This window comes from Alligator sinensis, unplaced genomic scaffold (assembly GCF_000455745.1).
Source record: "Alligator sinensis unplaced genomic scaffold, ASM45574v1 scaffold140_1, whole genome shotgun sequence".
Taxonomy (NCBI): Eukaryota; Metazoa; Chordata; order Crocodylia; family Alligatoridae; genus Alligator; species Alligator sinensis.
The window spans coordinates 5,893,356-5,914,739 of NW_005841836.1; the positions used below are offsets into that span (position 1 = coordinate 5,893,356).

General features: G+C 41.6%; 1 protein-coding gene across 5 annotated transcripts in view; it reads left to right on the forward strand.

Moving 5' to 3' along the window:
- PLCB1 (phospholipase C beta 1) overlaps positions 1–21,384 on the forward strand; it is a 737,260-nt gene that overhangs the window by 205,775 nt on the left and 510,101 nt on the right. The window lies entirely within an intron of this gene.

Here is a 21,384-nt window from a genome sequence, read left to right on the forward strand (position 1 = left end):
TAACCCTGTAGGCTAGGGGCAAACATTACACATAAACTGGTTTAAGTGATCAGAAACTGGGTTAAACCTATAACAGAACATAAGCTTAGTGCACATAAACCAGTTTCAAAATGGCTGAAACCAGTTTAAGATAAACTTGGTTGAAAGTATAATCAGACTTAACTGATTTGGGACGTCAAACCGGTTTATGCAATGTCTGTCCCAGATCCCTTCCTGTTTTAAGTTAAACCAGACTCCCCCAGCATCTCGGCATGCTTTCTGGGCTAGGCTGTCTGCTTCAGACACCAGAGCTGGCCCCCCCTGCTCCCTGGCCAAAGATCTGGCAGAGACTTCAGGTACAGCAGGGTCTGCCTGGCTTCCTCCTGCCCCACCCACTTTGCTACTCAAGCAGGGACCCCCCCTCCCTCCCATCTTCCACAGCATGGACTTCAGCCCCATGGCCCCTAGGCATGTGGTATGCTAGCTAATGCTGAGAGGTGTCTGTGCATGTGTTCCAATTTCACTGGGACTGCCAGACAGAACAGTGTCCACTTAGGACTTTTTGGAGCTAATCAACAGATCAGCTGGTAATTCCTTCCTTGGATAAAGGTGTTTAATAAGAGCTTGAACTAATGGAGAGAGGCTATTATTTTGCTGATGGGGTGATAAACACTGTTATCAGTCCCCTCCTGGCTTGTTTGCCTGTCAGTTTGCTGCAGACAGTATAAAGAAGCAGGGAGAGATATTAAAAAAGCTCCATATCCTCAACAGATGCATGCACTGCACCCCCCCCCCCTCCATCTCAGAGTACTAGCCTGGGGCTAGGGTTTGGCAACACTCCTGCCCCTGAAGCAGCCAGCGGGGATGGTGCAGGCAGACCTTCCTAATCAAAGTGTCCTTCTGGGGCCTGGCCACAACTCCCTCAGCTCAGCACTCTGAAAGGGGAGGGAAGGCTGCTATAGTCGCCCTCCTCCCCCCCGGCTTCTGACCTGAGCCACAGCAGGCATGTGCCTGCATTTCTTCAGTCCAGAGAGAATCTCTGTGAGGTTACAAACCAGTTTAGCGTAGCCAGGCTAGACTAACCTGCAGAGGCTAAATCAATTCAGGTTCAGGCAGAAACATTTTTCTGTAATGAAAGAAGTAAAACTCACATTTTTCTTGATTTGGCTTCTTTTGTTTGCTTCTGAAAGCACTTTGACCCCTCCCCTCCAACACGGTTCATCTAATTTTCTGTTTGAGAAATGAACCCCTTACATTCATTTGCTCCTCCTTTTGTTGAGGTCTGCTGACTTCAGTCAGTGCTCTTCTTCTCTGGCTGTGGTGGTAGTGTCCCGTTTGCATTTTGTGTTCAGGCTGGGTGCTGTCTGAACCTCTCAAGGAAACCCAGTGAAGTGTCCTTTGGGAATTGCATCCATTCTTTCCTACTGCAGTAGCTCAGGACATGGGAGACAACTGCAGCCTTAACTTTGCTCTCCATAACAACAAATTCATTCTGATACTTCCTTTGTAGTCATCAGTTGCTAGTATAACAGCCCCAGGCAGTTGGGAATACATATTTTTGCTGACTGAGGAGAGTCCAGCTCCAGACTTCTCCCCATCTACTTTGTACCCCCTTGGTCTAGGTACAAAGCAAACTGCTGCACATTTGCATCTGCCACCTAGATTTCCCAGTGCACATTTGCAAGACATGAGATGGGTCGGAGTCACAGAGCCACTTCCTCCCTCTTCTTTCTCCTCCCTTTCTGTCCATCTGCTCTGGGGGTAACTCTTAATATTGTAGAATTTGCTTCCTTCCACCACATACTTGAAGTAGCGGTGTGGTACAGTAGAAGAGGGCACCTTGCAGCTCAGGTCTATTTTCCTAGTCTTAGCTTATGTCACAGTATGGCCTTGTGTTTGCAGCATTTATGGAATATGAGCATGTTGTCTTTTCTAGAAGCTTCCAGATCACCTATTTTCTAGTGTTGACACAAAAGTGTATTTTAAAGCCTGTCTGTTCATACTCATATACATGGAAAAGATGTGCAGTGCCTGGCTGGTTCAGGAAAGTTGTTCATGGATTTATGGTGTAGGGGTGTGAGTGTGTGTGAGTGTGTGTGCGCATTAGAAGTGAACAAAATATGACATTTTCCACACAATCCAAGGTTTCTGGGATTTTGTTTTCTGTTTTCTCTTTCCCACATCCTTTGTATGTTCTGATCCATATCTTTATTTTGCAGAAATTAAAAGAAGCTGTTTCTTTTTTGTTTTTGTTTTCATGGTTGCTATTGTATTTCCCTTATGCATTACTCTCTGTGCAGCTCTGCCAGATTAGGCATGGGCGACCCTGACAAGCCAAATTTTACTAGAATGCACCAGGATGAAGTTGGCTCCGGTTCTATAGAAAAAGAGTAGCCTCCGTTCTTATGATCAGAGTCTGCAGGCCAGATTCTGGTCTCAGAATCTGTGGGCTGATCCAGTCATACTTGTATAAACCCAAAGCTCTATCCAGTATTGATGGAGTTATAGCTTAAGTTGCACCATAGCAACCACAAATAAAATAGCTTTCTTAAATTCACCTAGCACTTATGGGTGCCCATGCACATGCAGGACACCTGCTCAGACATGTTCTAATTAGACCAGGTTAGAGCAACTTGATTAATTAGAACATTCTAATTAGAATGCTCCAGCAGCCTCAGTATCGCGTATATTCAGGGTCTCTGCGTTTCAAAATGGCAGCAAGGGTGCTTTAACTAAAGCTCAGTTAATGAGCTTTAGTTAGTGTCCCCACTACCATTTTGAACTGTGGGATGAGGTGTGGTGGGTGTTTTAATTAGAGCAGCTCCTGAGAGCCTCTCTAATTTAAAACACCTCTCTACCACACAACCCCTCACCCTGAAGCACATGTATAGATGTCCTATGAGAATATCAGACCCATGGATGTGGTACCATAAGCTTTTGCCAAAGCTGTTGCTTTTTGCATTGATGAAAATCCTAATAATAAGCATATTAGTAAGTGAACCATGATGAGAATAAGTTTCTATTGTCAATAATGGTGATTCTTCTACATGATCCAAAGGAACTACTACTTTTATATATTGTTGTCGGAAGCATATTGAATATGATCTGGTTTATTTTTAAGAAGTTGATATCAGTCACCCTGTTGGGAGAATTAAATATCTTGCCTTTTGGTCCTAATCCTGTCTTTGAAGTCATCAGCAAAGCTCTAAGTGACTTCAGGGGGAAGAGGAGTATTTTAGTAATTATGTGATAAGAAAGGAAAACATTAAGACTGCTATAGTCAGATCCTGACTATCTTTGGCATTTTCAGTAGGCTTATGGTAAAAGTGACTTCTTTCAAAGCATAGATGAAGTCTTCTAATCAGCTGATATGATGAATTGCAATACTACCCCCGTGGGTTATGTAATTATTAGAAATGCCTCATGTTTAAGATACCTGGTATTAACTAGTAGCTTATTTTGTCCAAATAAGTGGCAATCCTTATCTTCGTTCACTGAGAGAAATTTTAATCTATGTGAAAAACGGAAAGAATACACAACTCCTGTAGTTATTTTACTTCTATGTTTTAAAATTTCTATTTGAATTACCAACAATAGGGTAATTTACTGCTTCTTGATGTTACCTGCAACTGCCAAAGAAACTCAGTCTTGCTTGGTCTAGTGTCAAAGAATCTATTTTTGCCTTATGTTTCAGTGCTGAAAGACTGATGGTGAGACAACCTACTTTGTTTGCAAGGAGACTGTCCTGGGAAGCAGCAAAATGTAGATGGACGTTTGATATCATTGCACTGCAACATGACAATTCATTTGCAATGTCTGAGAGAATCCATATATATTCAGTAATTTGAGTCTCAAAGATGCAGTCGTCCATACTGTTTGGTTAACCTCGTTCCCACACTGAAACCAAAACTGAAGATTTTTTCAAAAAGGTACAACAGTAAGGATTAGATAAAAAAAAAAAAAAAATCTTTGTAACCTCAACCCTTCTGCTACAGAGATTTAGTGGTGAGGAAAGAAAAAAAAGCCACATAGGAAATCATGCATGTTTTAGTCAGAAGAGCATATGAATATTTTACTTGTCGAATGAATATGGTTTCCTACTCAGCTCAGTCAAGCTGAGGTTAGTCTCTTCACTGAACAAACACATATGTATTCACTCTCAGAGTAGGAGAAAATAAGGCAATAAGAAAATAAATATGTTTGTTGCACAGGTTGCTAGTAGTGTCATTCAGCACACTAAAAGTTTGGTGTATGGAGTGGGTTCTGTCACGCTGATGCACTGTCTACCTTGGGTAGTGGCTAAATTCACCTACCTTGGGTAGTGGCCAAATTCACCATCAAGTCAAGTCAGTCCCAAGATTTTGTGACTGTTGGAGCACCTTAGATGCTGTGTATAATTGGTGATTCCTTGGGTAAAGTGACCTGGTGATGCCCATCTTCTCTCCAAGTCTGGATGACTGATGGCTCACAGGGAGTTCATATGCTCTTTGACGGGTCTACTTTTTAATCCTGCTGCGGATCCACACACCCCCCTCACTCAAGCTAGTCAAGGAGGCAGTGCTGGTTTGGTCGCTGACAACCTGATCATGGAACAGGCTGTACTGGTTTACATGGTACAAGATAGCAGACCACAAGAGGCCTAGCCTGAAAGGAAATGTACTTTATCTTATTCAACTAGTGTGCCTCAAAGGGAGTTGTGACTCATGTTTCCCCCTCAGTTTTATCCTGAATTTGTCCCAAACACCCAATTAAGATTTCCAGGAAATATTTTGGGAAACAAACATAAACAACCTAAGTGTATTTTCTTTCCCCACATGACTGCTTCATAGTTTTCACCGTTCTGATCAACCCTTGGCATATTTGCAGATGGCATGATGGTTGGAGAGGGTAGGAAATATGAAGGCAGAACCAAACTATAAAGTGACCCCACAGGTTAAAACAGCAGGGTCCAGAGTGATGAAGTGGATGAAATGGCAAATTGTTAATAACAAGCTCCACACCCCTCCCCACCCCCGCCCAATTTAATTTCCAGCATAAATTTTGGTTCAGGATAGGAAGTAACAAGCATGGACACAAATTTGTTTAAGTTGGGATTAGATGAGTGAATGAGCAGCCATGTGCGCTGCAATAAAGAGAGACTGTTTTCATCATGTCAACTTTTAAACACCAGTTAAGCAAAGCACATGACACGTACTTTGTCGATAAGTGCTTTGTTGATAAAGGTGTAGATGACTTAGTATTTCCTTCGTATGTAACCAAGTGCTGTAGTTAGGGCAGGGACGAATATCTGAAATGATTCTGTGGAAGGGGCAGTGGAGTAGAGAAGGATTTCTGTCAAGAAGCGATCTAAAATGAAGCTGAAAGTTGAGAATTCAAAGAGCACTGGCTCAACCGAGTTAACAGCCCCATCCTAAAAGACATACAAGCTTGCCTGTGTTCACACATTTTAGCCTAATGACATCAATTTAAGGCTGTTTGGATGGTTCTTTGATGATAAGTGGGGAAAGAGCAAATTCAGATGATTTCTCTCTTGGCTCTAATGCAGGTCAATATTTTTTATATTAAACTTTTTAAAATTACACATAGCAGCTAAGTCTATAGCATTCTTATCTTTTCTTCTTGTGTGGGCTATGATAACAATAGGGACAGGTAGCTAATGTGGTCCCCATCTTCAAAAAAGGGAAAAGGGAGGACCCGGGCAATTATAGGCCCGTCAGTCTTACCTCAATCCTGGGGAAGCTCTTTGAGAAGATCATCAAGGAGCACATTTGTGATGGGCCGGCATCAGAGATGATGCTCAGGGGCAATCAGCATGGATTTATTAGGGGGAGATCATGTCAGACCAACCTGATTGCCTTTTATGATCAGGTCACAAAGGCCATGGATGCAGGTGTCGCGGTGGATGTAGTCTTTCTGGACTTCAGCAAGGCCTTTGACACCGTCTCTCACCCCATCCTAATTAATAAACTAGGCGACTGTGGCATAGACACCTACACGGTCAGATGGATTGCAGATTGGCCGAAGGGTCGCACTCAGAGGGTGGTGGTGGATGGATCATATTCGACTTGGGGGGAGGTGGGTAGTGGAGTCCCCCAGGGCTCGGTCCTGGGCCCTGCGCTGTTCAATTTCTTCATCAGCGATCTTGATGTTGGGGTGGAGAGCAACCTGTTTAAATTCGCTGATGACACCAAAATTTGGGGGGAGGTGAGCACGCTAGCAGGGAGAGAGAGATTGCAGAAGGATCTGGATAGGTTACAGGGGTGGGCAAACAGGAACAGGATGTGTTTCAATACGGACAAGTGCAGGGTGCTGCACTTGGGTAGTAGGAACCAGCAGCACACTTATACGATGGGGAACTCCCTACTTGAGAGCACGGAGGCGGAAAGGGATCTTGGTGTCATTATTGACTCCAAGATGAACATGGGCCGACAATGCGAGGTCATGGTTGGCAGGGCTAACCGGACCTTGTCGTGCATCCACAGGTGCATCTCGAGTAGAGCCAGGGAGGTGATCCTCCCCCTCTATGCGACGCTGGTCAGGCCGCAGCTGGAGTATTGTGTCCAGTTCTGTGCGCCCCATTTCAGGAGGGATGTGGACAACATGGAGAGGGTCCAGAGGAGGGCCACCCGCATGATCCGGGGACAACAGGGCAGACCCTACAGTGAGAGACTGCGGGACTTGAACCTATTCAGCCTCCACAAGAGAAGGCTGAGGGGGGACCTGGTGACCGTCTATAAACTCACTAGGGGGAACCAGAAGGGTTTGGGGGAGACGCTGTTTCCCCTAGCCCCCGCTGGCATAACAAGGAGTAATGGGCACAAGTTGATGGAGAGGAGGTACAGATTGGACATCCGAAAAAACTACTTCACAGTTAGGGCGGCTAGGAGCTGGAACCAACTTCCAAGGGAGGTGGTGCTGGCCCCTACCCTGGGGATCTTTAAGAAGAGGCTGGATACCTACCTGGCTGGACTCATTTGAGTCCCGTTTTTGTTTTTAGGGTGAGTGGTTTTGTTTGTGTTTTTTGGGTTGTTCTCCCGCCCTGGCGGGGGGTCGGGCTAGAAGATCTATTAGGTCCCTTCCGACCCTGAAACTATGAAACTATGACAGCAGGGAATGTTTTCCTCATTATTATTAGCCATTAGCATAGCTACACTCTGATGCACTTCCTCTGAAGTACAAAGTATTGTTCACTATTTGAAGAAAGGTACTGAATTCCAGGAAGGAGTAGTCTCATTTGGTATAGTAAATCCTCCTTTGTCTAAACCTTTTGCTTCATCAGAAAGTCAAGGAGCTAGATAGCTTTTAAACATATCAGCTGTTGGCCATTTCTCATAATTTTAGTTTTCATTTACATTCTCATTTCCTCTGTAACATGGATGTCATTTAGTGTCTGATCTTTTTTTTCCATGGTCCCTGGCACAAGCCATGGGTCAGGATTCTGAAATCCTTGTCCCATGGCAGGTATATGTACCATGGGCAGGCAACAGCTTCATTAGGAAAATTTGGCTGATGCTAAGAGACCTAGCAGAATATCCCTTTTTTTTTAGTAGAGCTTCTTTATAACTTCTAAGACACCTTTTCTTTAAAGACCAGAAAAGCAAATAGAAAAGAAGGAATCTGATAGGGCTTTTGGAAATTGTACCAAATTGAAGACCTGGAAAATTGCCCTCTGAGGAGCCCACAGAAGCTATTTCCATCGAAAAAATGATGTTTCAGTGCTGAGCAATGGAAGAGGAGCAATTTGTGCTGCTATTACGTTACTTTCTTTTTGTATAGCAATAGCTTCAAGCAGGGTTAGAAGTACAGATAGTGGGAACAAGCTTTGGGTTTACTGAATCCACATGAACAATGTGAGTTTGAAATGTTCTGGTTTAAACAAATTGAACAGTTCATATTTAAAACACTGTTCAATTTATCTGGATCCTTTGTGCGTGGTTCAGTATGCATGCACGCACAGTTAGCATTCCTGTTCCATTGGGAAAACTTCATTCCCAGTTTTTGTAGGTGGTGCTTCAGCTACAATAGCTCAGGTATGAACAGTTAATTGTGTACACAATTTGGACTTCTTGACAAGCACATCAATCAGAGGCTAGAGTAACCTTATTAAACATCTAAGTCTGGCAATGCTGGTGAACAGACCCTTCATACAATCTGGACTATCCACACTGGTGTGCACCTTGGTCTGGTGTAGGGGACAGTGATGGGGTGAGACGGTGAACATCACACATGTGTTTAATGTGGGTCCTGTGGTTTCAACATCCCATGCAAGTGCCACAAAAGGGATGTGCCCATAGTTCTAACCCAGAGGCCTGAGCCTAGCTTAAGAGATGAATTTCATTCTTGCTTGTCTCATATAGACTAGAGTTTCTGTAGCAAGCTATGTTTTTACCCTGCTGCATTCCAGGACACTTTAAAAGTGGAATATAATATTATTTTAGTTGTCATAAATCAGGTTTCCTGTAACGGCCAGTAAACTAGAAGCTATTTATAGAGCTCTTTGTTATCTGCATTTGCCATGTGTTTTTCAGTTTCCTTAATGGTCATATGAGTCCACCCCGAAAACGAATGAATAAATATCTTCCATCCTCGCTACAAGTGTGAGGCCACACAAGTATTCTAATGCTTCTCTTGCTATAAATTGCTTTCCTTTTTCCTTTCTTACATTAACATCTGATTGCAGCTTTGGGAGGGGGGCGGGGGATTTCCTTTTTTTAAAGGAGAGGATTAATGTATTTGGGATTCTGCATCAGGAGTCAAACCGTCATTCCCAAAGAAAGGGTCTTCCTCAGTATTAGCAATTTTCATGATTTTAGTTGTAATAGCAGTGACTTTTCTTAAAGCTTCATATGCTGGAGTTAGGTGATTAGTGGAAGGTCTTAGCTTTCATTTAACATTTTAAAGTAAATTTCTAGTTGTGACTGTACAAAAGTTTGGAAGCATAGGCTACCCTACAGGTTCAAAACTTGTCGGGTAAATAAATTATCACAATGCTGTTTTTAAAACTGAATATTTTAAGCCATTTTTCATGATTTAGAGGCCTGACTTCTTATTCTGGAATACATCAGGGTTTGTAAAACTGCTTCTTGCAGGCTGAAACTTCTAGGTCTTCGTGCTTACAGAAACAGCATGTGTTCCCCCTCTTTTCTGTGTGATAGAGGTGTATGCAGCCAGCCCACATACAGTCTTTTGTGCTTGATGTGGCAAGATAGCCAGTCAAAATGTTCTCCATTTCCACCCACTTCATTTCACCTCCTCTCCTCCCCCACACCTTCCTTCTTCCAGTGTGCCAGATACAAAACTCCTTGCCTTCAAATTACCATCTGATTCCATCCCTGGTGTTTCCCTGGTATGCAACTTTAAAAAAAAAGCTTATTCCTGATGATAAACTGCTTCCAAGATGTGATGAAAATAAACCTTGATGCATTGCAAACAGGTGACCTAACTCTTAATTTGCATAAAATAAAATCATTTAAAAAATCTTGTATATGAAACCAGAGCTAAGGGGGAAAAGAAATATGTCTAGGTTCACTTGAAAGGACTTGCAGCCTTGACGAAGAGATAAATGATGTGTAGACACATGTCTGCTGAAATTTGGTTTAAAGAATGTTACAGTCATTGGTGTACTGGTGTATTAGGGCAAAAATGCCTTCTAGGCTTCCAGAGCTCAACAAGTTTTATTAATAATTCAGCAATATTTCTCAGTATGGTTAATCTATGTGTCCTGATTTCCATGGATTTATAAATTGTTTAATTAGGAACCAGTGGATGACATTTTTTAAACAGATGTACAATACATTGATAATTGTATTTCCTTAAAAATGAAATTGCAAAAAGATTTTCCCATTGATCTCTTATGTCCTTCAGAGTTAGTAAAAAAAAAAAAAAAAACCCCCAAAAAACCCCAAAACATTTCAATCAGAGTGACATCCAGGGAAAAGTTTCTTCATTTAAACAAATGAGAGATGTAAGCTGATTATTTTAAAAGGAGGTTTTAATTTTTTTCACTTCTTTGTTTGCTTGTTGTGTGGAAAACATCTGCTCCTGTCCACATCAAGGATCAAATTCTGTCCTAAAATAGCTGTGTGCATGTTTGTAAGGGTGGGATTTTCTCTCTCTCCTCTTTTATGGAACCAGTTTAGATCAAATTACAACGTTGGGAATTTAAAAAATGAAGATTGTTTTGGGTGGTGAACAACAGGATCTGAATTATCATTTGTGGTGAATGTGGGAAATTTCTGATTTTATGCAAATGTGTATGACTTCATTGCCCTTCTTGCTTTCATTCTGTATCCTACTACATCTAAAGAGGTTAAATTCTTCTTTAGGACAGGGGAATGCAAAATAGGTGCTGGTCACATAGATATGTGTGGGTTCATACCAGTAGGCTACTGAGTACTGTCAACATATGATGAGACTCAACTTGGATTAAGTTAAGTTGGTCTTCTCATCATTAGGGCTAGAGAATTCAAAAAGCCCAAGCTTGAATTGATTTGCCCTTTGCAAGTTAGTCTAAGCTGTGCAGCTTAAACTGATTAATACCTGGATAGACATTCCCTGTTAAATCAGGAAATGCAGCCTCAAGCCAGAATCTGGAGGGCACTAGAGTTTGCCTGCCAGCCACTGTCAAAGGGGAGGGAAGAGAAACGCCCTCCAAGGCTCTCACTCCTCCCTGATGGGGCAGATGGGGCATGGCTAGGCACCAGCCAGGGCTAGCAGGACACACAGGATGCCAGCCCCGAGCCACGGGGGGGTGGGGAATGGACCAGCTGCTGTCAGACTGAGGAGTGGGGATGGGGAAAAAGTCCTTTCTCTGAAGCAAGGATGTATTGAACACAGCAATTTTGCAAAGCATACAGCAGGGAACTACGAAAAATTTTCATCTAAGCTAAGATGCAGCCCAGTAAAACACAGCATACACAACTTAGTCTAACTTAACATGTAAACCAGGAAGACAGGAATTGGTTTTACTAATCCTGAGGGCAGAGTTTCTCCTTACAGCCAGGCATTCAGAAAGGCTTTGTTAGGTATTCCAGCTTTTATACATTCTGCTTTATAATGTAAATGTAGCTCTCTGCCTTCTTTGGTGAAGCTGTCTGCAACTTCCCTTAACTCCAGCACATGTGATAATTGTCAGGTCTTGGCCAACACTTCCCACCTCTGTCTGGTCCTGCAGGTCTTAGCTCTCGGTTCACAGGTGCATTCCTGTCTGGCTGCAGGCAAGTTGCAGAGACTGCAGCCAAACCCCTGAAGGTTCCCAGGGAGAGTGGGGGCAAAGGAAGGAATTAACTGTCTCTGCCTGGCTGCAGGCAAGCGGTGGAGGTGCAGCTGGGGCTGGCAAACCCCAGCTGTGGTCCCCAGGATTTGCCAGAGGGCAGGGGGAGGGGAGAGGGACAGAGGGAGGAATTTGCCTTGGGGCTACAGCAGGCCAGCATCTGGCCACATCTTGCCCCTGCTCTGACTAGAGAGCAGAGGGAAGGGGCCAGCCCAGCTCACTGGAGCAGAGAGCAGAGCTGTACCCAGCCCAGAGAGCACACCAGGATGCTGGGGGAATCTGATTTAACTTAAACCAGCAAGGGGTTTGGGACAGACATTGCATAAACTGGTTTGAGCCAAATAACTTAAGGGTGATACTACATTGAATCATACTTCAACCATTCAAACCGGTTCAGTCATTTTCAAACTGGTGTATGTGCATTGAATGTCTGTTCTGTTACAGGTTTAAACCAGTTTCTGATCACTTAAACCAGTTTGTGTGTAATGCTTGTCCCTCGCCTAGAAGAACAGTAGTCAAACATTCACTTTTAATGACTGCCTGTCAAGAGGAGGAAAAGTGAACATGTGAAAGCAATATGAGTAAAGCTTGCAGTTAAGTGCTGAAGTGCCAGGAAGTTGTGATATAAGCTCTGCCCCCATTCATTGGGAGGGATAGCATGAATGCTGGATGCCTTGGGACCAGGGAGCCAGGTTGTGCTGCCAGTGTGGACCTGGGTGTTGAGCTTTGCTTTTGCCTTGTAACTTAAAGACCCAAAACACTGTGTTCCAGTTGGCTATCAAAAACTTTTCAGGTTTGCAAAGGCTGTCCTGTGATTCTGTAAACCTGCGCTAGTGGCATATCTCCGTTCAGAGCTCAACATTCATTTTGGACCTGTTAGAGGAGCCCTCATGACAGAAACAGAGGTTCTGAGGTCAGGTACCTAATCTCAAGGTGGCAAAGCTGCAAGGCTTGTATTCATAAAAAGTGGAGGCGTTGCCTAGCACTAACAAGGGAACACACCCAGAGGGAGTGTACAAAGGTCAGAGGAACAACACACCATGTGGCATCATGGTAGTGCTTTGTTTATTATTGACAAGCCCCATAAAAAAAGTAGAGTAATAAAAAAACTGTGGCACAATCCAGCTAGAAATAGAACTGATATCTATTTATATTGTAGACACTTTTTCTTCCACTCTTTTACTCTTGTTGCTAATGGTATCTTTAAGCAGGCATTTACTTGTTTGTTTGAAATGATGTGAAAAAGCTACATGAAGAAATCCAGTGATGGGTGTATAGTTCTACCAGCCTACCTATTTTACCTGCCTAATTTTCTCTAAGTAGTTATATTTAGATTAGGAAATTCTTGTGGCATCTGAAATGCCTTGTTAACAGAGCCTGCTGTATTTTGGGTTTTTTTCTTTTCTTTTTTTTTAAACTGATTTCATATTCTGTCTTATCCTTTGAAAAGTGGAAATGCATTTTCACTCTATGCATTTGCTTGTAAAATCTACTATAGCACAGTAATTGGATTCAGGAGATATGGACTCGGCATGCCACATATCTTCGGTTAGGATCACGCATTAATCTATAATCAGTTTAAGTAAAGTCTGTAATCTAGTTACAGTTCCATTCCTTTTGTCTATAGTGTGTTTCTTGGAAGAATAAATTATGTTTGACAGTACACTTGTTATTGGAGAGATAAAATCAAATTTGTCTAACCCTAGAAATCTACCCCATGTTTTTATTAATGGAGAGAAAGATAAAAGGCCTTCAGTTCAGAGTACTGTCCAAAGTGTCCTGCAGAAATGACAACTAGCAATCCATTAACCCTTTTCAGCGGAAAGTACACAGTTCAAGCATCAGCTAAGTAGGAAGACGGATCCAAATTGGCCATGTGGCTGCCGCTTCCTCTAATAGACTTCTGTATAATATTAGTACTACTACTCCTCACTTAACGTCGTAGTTACGCTCTTGAAAGATGCGACTTTAAGGGAAATGATGTTAAGCGAGTCCAGTTACCTCACAGTAGTTACCTACTAGCAGGAGGTCCTTACTAGCGGCCAAATAATGTTATAACCAAACATTGCACGACTTTAAACGACTATGTTGTCTAATAGATCAGCGACGTAATAATGAAATGACGTTAACCAGGATGACTAAGTGAGGAGTACCTGTACCACTATATATTGAAATGACTTCATGGTCTTCAGAGACACGTGTTGCATAACTAAAGGCATCAACCATTTGTTTCTGTATATCTGTAACCATTCACTGAAATGGTTTTACTGGTGAAAGAGAACTTACAGATAGTGAAAAGATCAAGATATGTTATCTGCTGTTTTATGAATGTAGCATTTTTATTCTACATTATAAACTGCTGGCTGGCAGACATGGCATAAAGTATGTTTGCAAATGTGTATACATTGTATAAAAGCCAAGGAGCAGAATGGATATTATTTTGTGATTTGTGCCTAATGCAATGTTACAGTAGTAACTGAATCAGACAATGCTGTCAATATTTATTTGTTTCTTTTGTTTTTCCTCTGCCGTCCTCTCCCTCCCCCTCCCCCACCCCTTTATTTTTTTTTGTTTATCATGAACTGGGAATTTTTTGGTATTTTAAGCATGAGCAACAGCATTTATAAAAATGTTCATATTAAAGTTCTTTTTTTCTCTCTTTCCACTGAAGCTTGCTGAAGAATATTTTTAGAAGTGAAAGTTTTTTGTTTAATTTAGCCTTTCTCTCCCACAACAGTAGGATATAGGAGGAAATATTTGTTTGTAAATGTACAACAAAAATGCAAGACTGAAACAATCATATGCTTTAAACTGATGACCTAAAAGTGTAGTTTAACAGATGAAGAATTAACAGCAGAGAATTCACATAATGTCATCTGTTCTCAGAAGTCTGGGATAAAAACCCTCACAGGACCTTCACATTCAATTTGCATGCCATTTAAAAAAAATCTTTCAAAGTAGTATAAGGAAATCTAACTATGTACCTCTGGTCATAGCTTTCTTGGAACAATAGATTTTATTGATAAAGACTGTAATCAGGGAAACATCAAGCACACTATTAAAACATTTCTAAAACTACTTCGAAAAAGGAACAGAAACTCTTATCAAAAACCAGTTTTAAAGATGCTCTCCTTCAGTATACAGCTTCTACAGCATATGAAAATGAACAGCTGACAATTGATATCCTTCCCAAAAGGCAGATCGCTCAAAGAAAGATGCATAACTGCTGTAACTGAATTATTGCTGTTGATTAGTTTGACTCTGGCTTTCTTTGCCTAATTAACTGATGGCTTATCAAGGAATCTTTTGTAGGAAGGAACTCATCTAGAAAAGTTGTTCCTTGAGCTAAAATCTAACATGCTGAATTTGGAGCTAACATTGTCTGCGGGCCAGAGGAGCTCTGATGTTTTACACCATCACTTTTTTCCCCTAAATCGAGGCCCCTTTTCCCTGGAAAAGAGAATGCAGCAGATCCTTCTCTTTCCCATTCATTTTCATCAAATTCAGTCTAAGCCTGTGGGTCCTAGTGGACATCAGTCAGCATTGAACCTGAAGTTTATACAAGGTACAGTGTATAGATGAAGCTACTATTGAAAATATTTGGGATTAGGTTTTCTACATCTTTTTTAAGCAGTTAATGAAAAGATGAGATGTTTGGTGGTGGGTGCTGATGGCATTTCCCCTACATTTATGTCTAAAATTGCCTCATTTAGCAGCATACCATCTATATGTCATTGGCAGCAGTCCCATTAGATGAGGATGATAGAATCATCTATATCCATGGAACCTCAACAGACAGCATTACTGCACATCTGAGACCCAAAGCAGCCATCAGCCAATACAGAAGAGTGAATAAATAACAGGCAAGGAGACGGACTGGATCTGATTCTCCACTGCTCTGAATTTTCTATTGTAATTTATACTTTTACAAACTGAAGTCACATACAATACCAAACCAGAATATTTCCCTTGTTCTTCTAAGGGTCCAAATCAGGTATAAATGAATGGAAAGTTGTAGCCATTTCCATATAGCCACCCCCGCCCCCATAAAAAAACAAAAAAACAAAACAAACCCCCAAAACATGAAGCAGGCTTGCAAAAACCATTCAACAAGCTTAGCAATCATGAAACTTACAAATATATTTTACATTCTCTCTCTGTCTCTTTCTCTGTCCCTCATAATTTCTGAGCCTCTAGAATTCTCTACAATTTTTTTTTTTTTTTAATTTTAAAGGATTTTCATGTCATCCTCTGATTCTAGGAACTCGGGTATGAAGAAAAACACCCTATTATCACTCAAATTGGTAACATTGATGTAATTTCACCACCCGTTGTTATTGTTTCTTTGTCTTTAGTTCCTGTAACTTTTCACTAATGTTCTGCTTTACCTCCTGAAATAATATGGAGTATGTAAAGAAGCTGGTGGAGATGGTAGGAGATATGTATATAATATATCTCCAGTGTGTGTGTGTGTGTGTGTGTGTGTGGGGTGCACTCAACAAAGTAAGAGAACTGGGATATATATATATATATGTGTATGTGTATATGCGTATATAAAATATAATATTGTTGAGTGAACTATATGTATATATAAAACCAAGCTCTCTTACTTTGTTGAGTGCGCTGTAAAGCCAATGCTACTTCACCTTTGTATATGAATGGCACTTATACAACTTCTAGATTAGATTTCCACTTGGTTATAATAGTGTTACCTGCGTATGCACATAACTGCACATGAGAAGGCCCCATCTACCTTTCCACCGTTCAGGCCAATAGCACTGAAGTAGGGAATGGGAGACTCATGTTTTAGTCCCCCCTTACCCAGAGTGGGTTTGAACATGCATTAACCACCAGATCACAGGTTAGATGTTGCCCAGTGTTCTCCAGCTCTCCTTTTGAAGATGACGCACTGGGCAGTAAAGGAGGTAAAGTGCTTGAGGCCAGGAGAGAGGGAAACCAACCTAGGGGAGTGTGCCTGAGGGGGGCAGTGGTTTGGAAAGGAGGGTGCCCTAGGTTCTGGACTCTGTTTCTGCACCTATGCATTTGATATTAATTTGATGAAATACATAAACAGCAGTGAGTTAACTTGTGGCCTATTTCACTCATTCATTCCTTGGTAATGTGCAAGTGTGGTTGAAACCTAAACAGTATACAGGCAAAATAATTGCCATTGAGACCTGTAAAGGGAAAACAGGATTTGGCCCTAAATGTACAATTGAAGAAGAAAAGATAACAGATTGCCATCACACTTGGCCTTCCATGTTTTTAATGGTCTTTAATCTGCTGATTTGGATCACTGTCCCCAATTTGTTTTGGTCAAATCCAAATCTGAAGATTGAATGCTGATTCAGAGAATCAGCGATTCGGACATAGACACAGCTTTAAATGTTTTTTCTACATACCTCGAATAGTATTGTGGCTCGTGAATACTGCAATAATGGGGTGGATGGAGCATCCCACAGGAGCCCGGGGGTGCCCCCCGCATGTTCGGCAGCGAACCCAGAAGTGGACCAGAACTACTTTCCCCGCACAGTCCCGGGTCAGCCAGGGAATGCACAGGGGCCCCCCAGCTCAGCAATCAGCCATGGTGGGACCCCAGGTGCCCCCCCCAAGACCCAGGATAGTATTGTGGCTCGTGAATACTGCAATAATGGGGTGGATGGAGCATCCCACAGGAGCCCGGGGGTGCCCCCCGCATGTTCGGCAGCGAACCCAGAAGTGGACCAGAACTACTTTCCCCGCACAGTCCCGGGTCAGCCAGGGAATGCACAGGGGCCCCCCAGCTCAGCAATCAGCCATGGTGGGACCCCAGGTGCCCCCCCCAAGACCCAGGAGGCACCAGTCACTGAGCTGGGGGTGTGCAGGGCAGGGGGCCCCAGCGCGCTCCCCGGCGAACCTGGAAGTTGACTGGAAGTGCTTCTGGTCCACTTCTGGGTCTGCTGCCAAGCATACTGGGGTGCTCCCTGCACTTCTGTGGGACGCTCCATCTGCCCCAGCATCGCAGCATTCACAAGCTGCTTGGTACCTTGAGGTATGTAGAAAAAAACATTTAAAGCTGTATCTATGTCTGAATCTCTCCCAATCAATTCAGAGGGTTCCGATTCAATTTGGAGAGATTAAAGGGTCTCCTGATAAGGGTTCAGCCACCGAGTAGGGATGAATCTCCACCAAATCAAATCGGCGACTGAAGTTTCGTACGGCCCTAAAAGGTAGGTCATCCTAGGTTAGATCAGTGATGCCTTGGGTACAGCTACACATTGTAGGAAATGGAATGGGTGGTGTTTTTCCATAGTTGAAACATACTTAACATCTACCGCTTAGAGCTAGGGGCTGCTGCACTGCTGGAGGTACTGTTAAATGAAGGTCATGATCTACTATAAAAGCCCCAGGGTGATTTTTTTCACAACAGTAGTAACATTTAGACCCTGGTATATTGACCAAATTTCAGTGTGGGTTATTTTTCACTTTTCCTCCTGATTTTTCATGACTCTTTACTATGGCTTGTTAAATAGTGATTGCTTTACATTTCAGAGGTGCATAAATGAACTTTATGCATAGTTTATATATCAGTTTATCATGAATGTAGAATGATTATTTTCAATAGAAGAACAGCACCAAATGCACCCAAGATGATGATTTGCTTTTGATTTTGCATATCTTCTATATTCTTGATATGCTGTTCTTTGCTCTTTTATCCCTATGTATGGGATAAAAGGAGTTCTATTTGAAGATCATAAAGCAAATAATCTTAAAATAGAAATATTTATTTCTCTATTTAGAAAAGAGAGGCTAAGAGAATCCAGAAGTCCAATGAGTTTATAGAAAACAGTGGTAAAAAAGTGAAACAAGGAGTTTTAAATAGAAGAGAGATTTACTGCCAGACTATGAAGAGAGAGCTAAACTGGGGAACCACTAAGCCATAAGATTCTGTGATTAGTCAATGGTGTAGTCATAATAATCATCACTGTTAGCACCATTCTTATTATCATCAGTCCCTTCATATTATAATAGCACATAGCAAACTCAGTTATGGACCAATACTCTTTTGTATTAGTAAATCCACAGCACAGGGCAAAAGAGAATCTCTGCACCAAGGAGCCTAAGGTAGTCCTTTGTTCAGATATTTGTCTTTAAGGAATGTCCTAAAGGCATCCCAGTCAAGCAGTCCTTCCCTTCCTTGCATGGCCTATTTAAAGTCCATTTGGCTTAGGTGATACTTTCCAAAGTAGGATGATGAGAAGGGGCTGTAAAGCCACTGAGAGAGCACCTGAAAGCAAAAAGTTTGGAGAGAAGTGAATCCAGAACTATAGGAAGTGGAAATGGCAAGTAGACATATCCCATTAGCTCCCACATACTGTATAGGAGTCGGGCAGCGTGGGTCTCTGCTGGTCTTCATCTGCATCTGAGTCTCCATGGAGTCTCCATGTATTTTTTTGGCACAGGTAGAAGTCATCTAGAATCGAAGCCTGACAGCTTGGTTATCAGGAATGGGAAAGACTGAGAGATTGCATGTGGAGATTTGATTTATAGAATCAGAGAATAAAAGGAAGGTGTGTAAAACAGTAGCTTCCCCTGGAGGTGGTACTACTCAGAGCTGTTGACTTTTAAGAAAAGCATATAGAATTACAGGCTTCTGTTTCTCACACATGGGATTAAATAATGAGCAATATCACCGGAGTCAGTGGAGTTGCATTAAAGTGCATCTAAAGAGGAATTGAGACAGAATCCCATTAACTTCAGTGTATGCAAGATTTTCATCTTTAATTGCCATTCTCCATTTGTTTTTCAGTTTCAGAACATAACTATTGCCTGCTGCTCCTCAAACTCTCGATTTTGGGTAGTACTAAACTACTTCTAAATCAGTGTATTGCTGGTGTAATGAACAGTTCATACTATTGTTCTTATTTTTCTGGGCAGGGTTTTTTCCTTCATTTTTCCCCACTGGATTGGTTTTAATTTTAAGGCTTTGTACTTTAATGAAAACTACTTTCCCTTGATTTGCAAGTAAATAGTCAACGTGTTTAGTTTGCCATGTATGTTTGGATAAGGCTATACTAGCAAATAAGCTACAAAACACTAGATAACATTAATACCTACAAATCAGCCTCATGTTTTGCTGAACTGCTTTGTCAGCTGGTGGAATTTAGCTCATCAGAAGCATTTAACAGAAATCAGAGCATGACTAATTTTTTGTGGGAAAGATTTGCACACACAAAAGAGGCCAAAGAAATCTAAATATACAGCATTTACACACATACACACCCTTATTTATGTGTTTTGTAAGTGCACTATTCAAGGTTTAAGGAAAAAGTTCATTGCTAAAAAAGGAATGCAACCTATGTAAGAAAATATCAGTCACTAAAGACATGCATATTGGAGACATCTACAGGGAAGGCATTTTTTAAATTGAATTATCTAACTCATGCAAGCTGCTTTGCTCCAGATAAACAAAAACAGGCAAACTATAAGCAGATTATTAAGATATTGTACAATTAAGGAGAATTCTTGGAAATATGAACAGCAATGTTAGTGTTCAGAGTTTTCAGTTTAACCTTTAGTCTGCTAGCATGACTGTGTTTAACTAAGCAATTTAGGCACTTGGGTTTTTCAAGATCCAGTTGACTAATAACCAATGATGAATTATTCTAGATTTATTGTGAGTATTAAAATACAGCTTTCTGCCTATATTAAATAATTTTAAGTCAGTGGGCTTTGAGGTTGTCCAGATCTACACAGGAAGTCTTGGTGTCTTGCAAGATCAAGTTCTGAGTAGCCCCAGCTAAAATAGATGCTGCATTTTTATTTTCTAACTTCCACAAAGATGATGGATATGATTTATGCATTGAAGAAAGACCCAAACAACTTAAGCTATGTAGTACTGCACATTATCACCTTGTGAAACAGGCACAAGGTGATAAACCTTGAAAGAAAATGATTTTGCATGATTTACTTACATCAGAGTAAGTATTTGATAGTTTTACAAGGAATTAAGCAGAGATTACAGTATAATTTTAATGATGTCTTTTTGGGATGTTAAAAATAATGGTGTGTGCTAAAAGCAACATCTGTAATAAAGGCCATTAATTGAACTATCAAAACCAAGAAATTATGCCACATGAGTGGATACATTTAAGATCATTTGCAGTGTGAAGCAAGAGATGCATTAATTCAGTAATTTAAAGTGGCCTTGAGCCTCATCAATTAATGCCTTGATGCAGCTTGGTTTGATAGTAATGAAAAAGTACTTATACCCTCTCCCTGCTAGGTTTTCTTACTCTTATCATAGGAGCCTTCTAAAAAGTTATCTCAAACAAATCTCTCAAATTTCATTGAATTTTGAGGATGTTAGATGGTTCAGGGCTTTACCTGGGGCCACACCAGCTGCCAGTGTATATGCACCTGGTTTAGGCCTCTTGCTCAAGAACAGAACCTTGAATCTGGAGGGAAAAAGTAGTGTGTGGTTTGTAACTGAAGAAGTATAATGCAGGGCTGATCAGAGCTTAGTCAAGATGGATCAAGGAACAGCTGGATGGTTCAAGAAGTTGTTTGGCAGTTTAGTAGGCAATGGTATTTTGTTTGAGTCAGTTCTGAAACAATTCCCTTCTCAAGTTCCCACAATGGACTCTACAAAAGATGGCATCTGTCTATCCCCACTTAAAACCATTGTCATTTCTGGTGATGTAGAATGCCTGCTATCTTGCACCCCTTGATTTTGTTCTAGTGTTTTACGAGTCTTGCCTAATAAGAACATTGGACACTTACACACATGCCCGACACGCTAATTAGCACGCTCCGGCAGCCTCAGTGTTATGTATATTCAGCATCCCTATGCTTCAAAATGGTGATAGGGGTGCTTTAACTAAAGCTTGTTGAACAAGGTTTAGCTAAAGTGCCCCCACCGCCATTTTGAAGTGCGGGACACTGAATACACAAGATGCTGCAGGCACTTTAAGTAGAGAGGCTCCAGAGAGCCACAATAATTAAAGTGCCTCTCCCCACCCAGGAGCATGCTCACTGGGCCCGATCAAAAGCCCATTGAAGTATTTTAAGACCTGATCCAAAAAGGTGGCTAGGGGCCTTTCCTCTTAAACATAAGAACACAAGAAGTTCCTTGCTGGTGAGACTAATGGTCC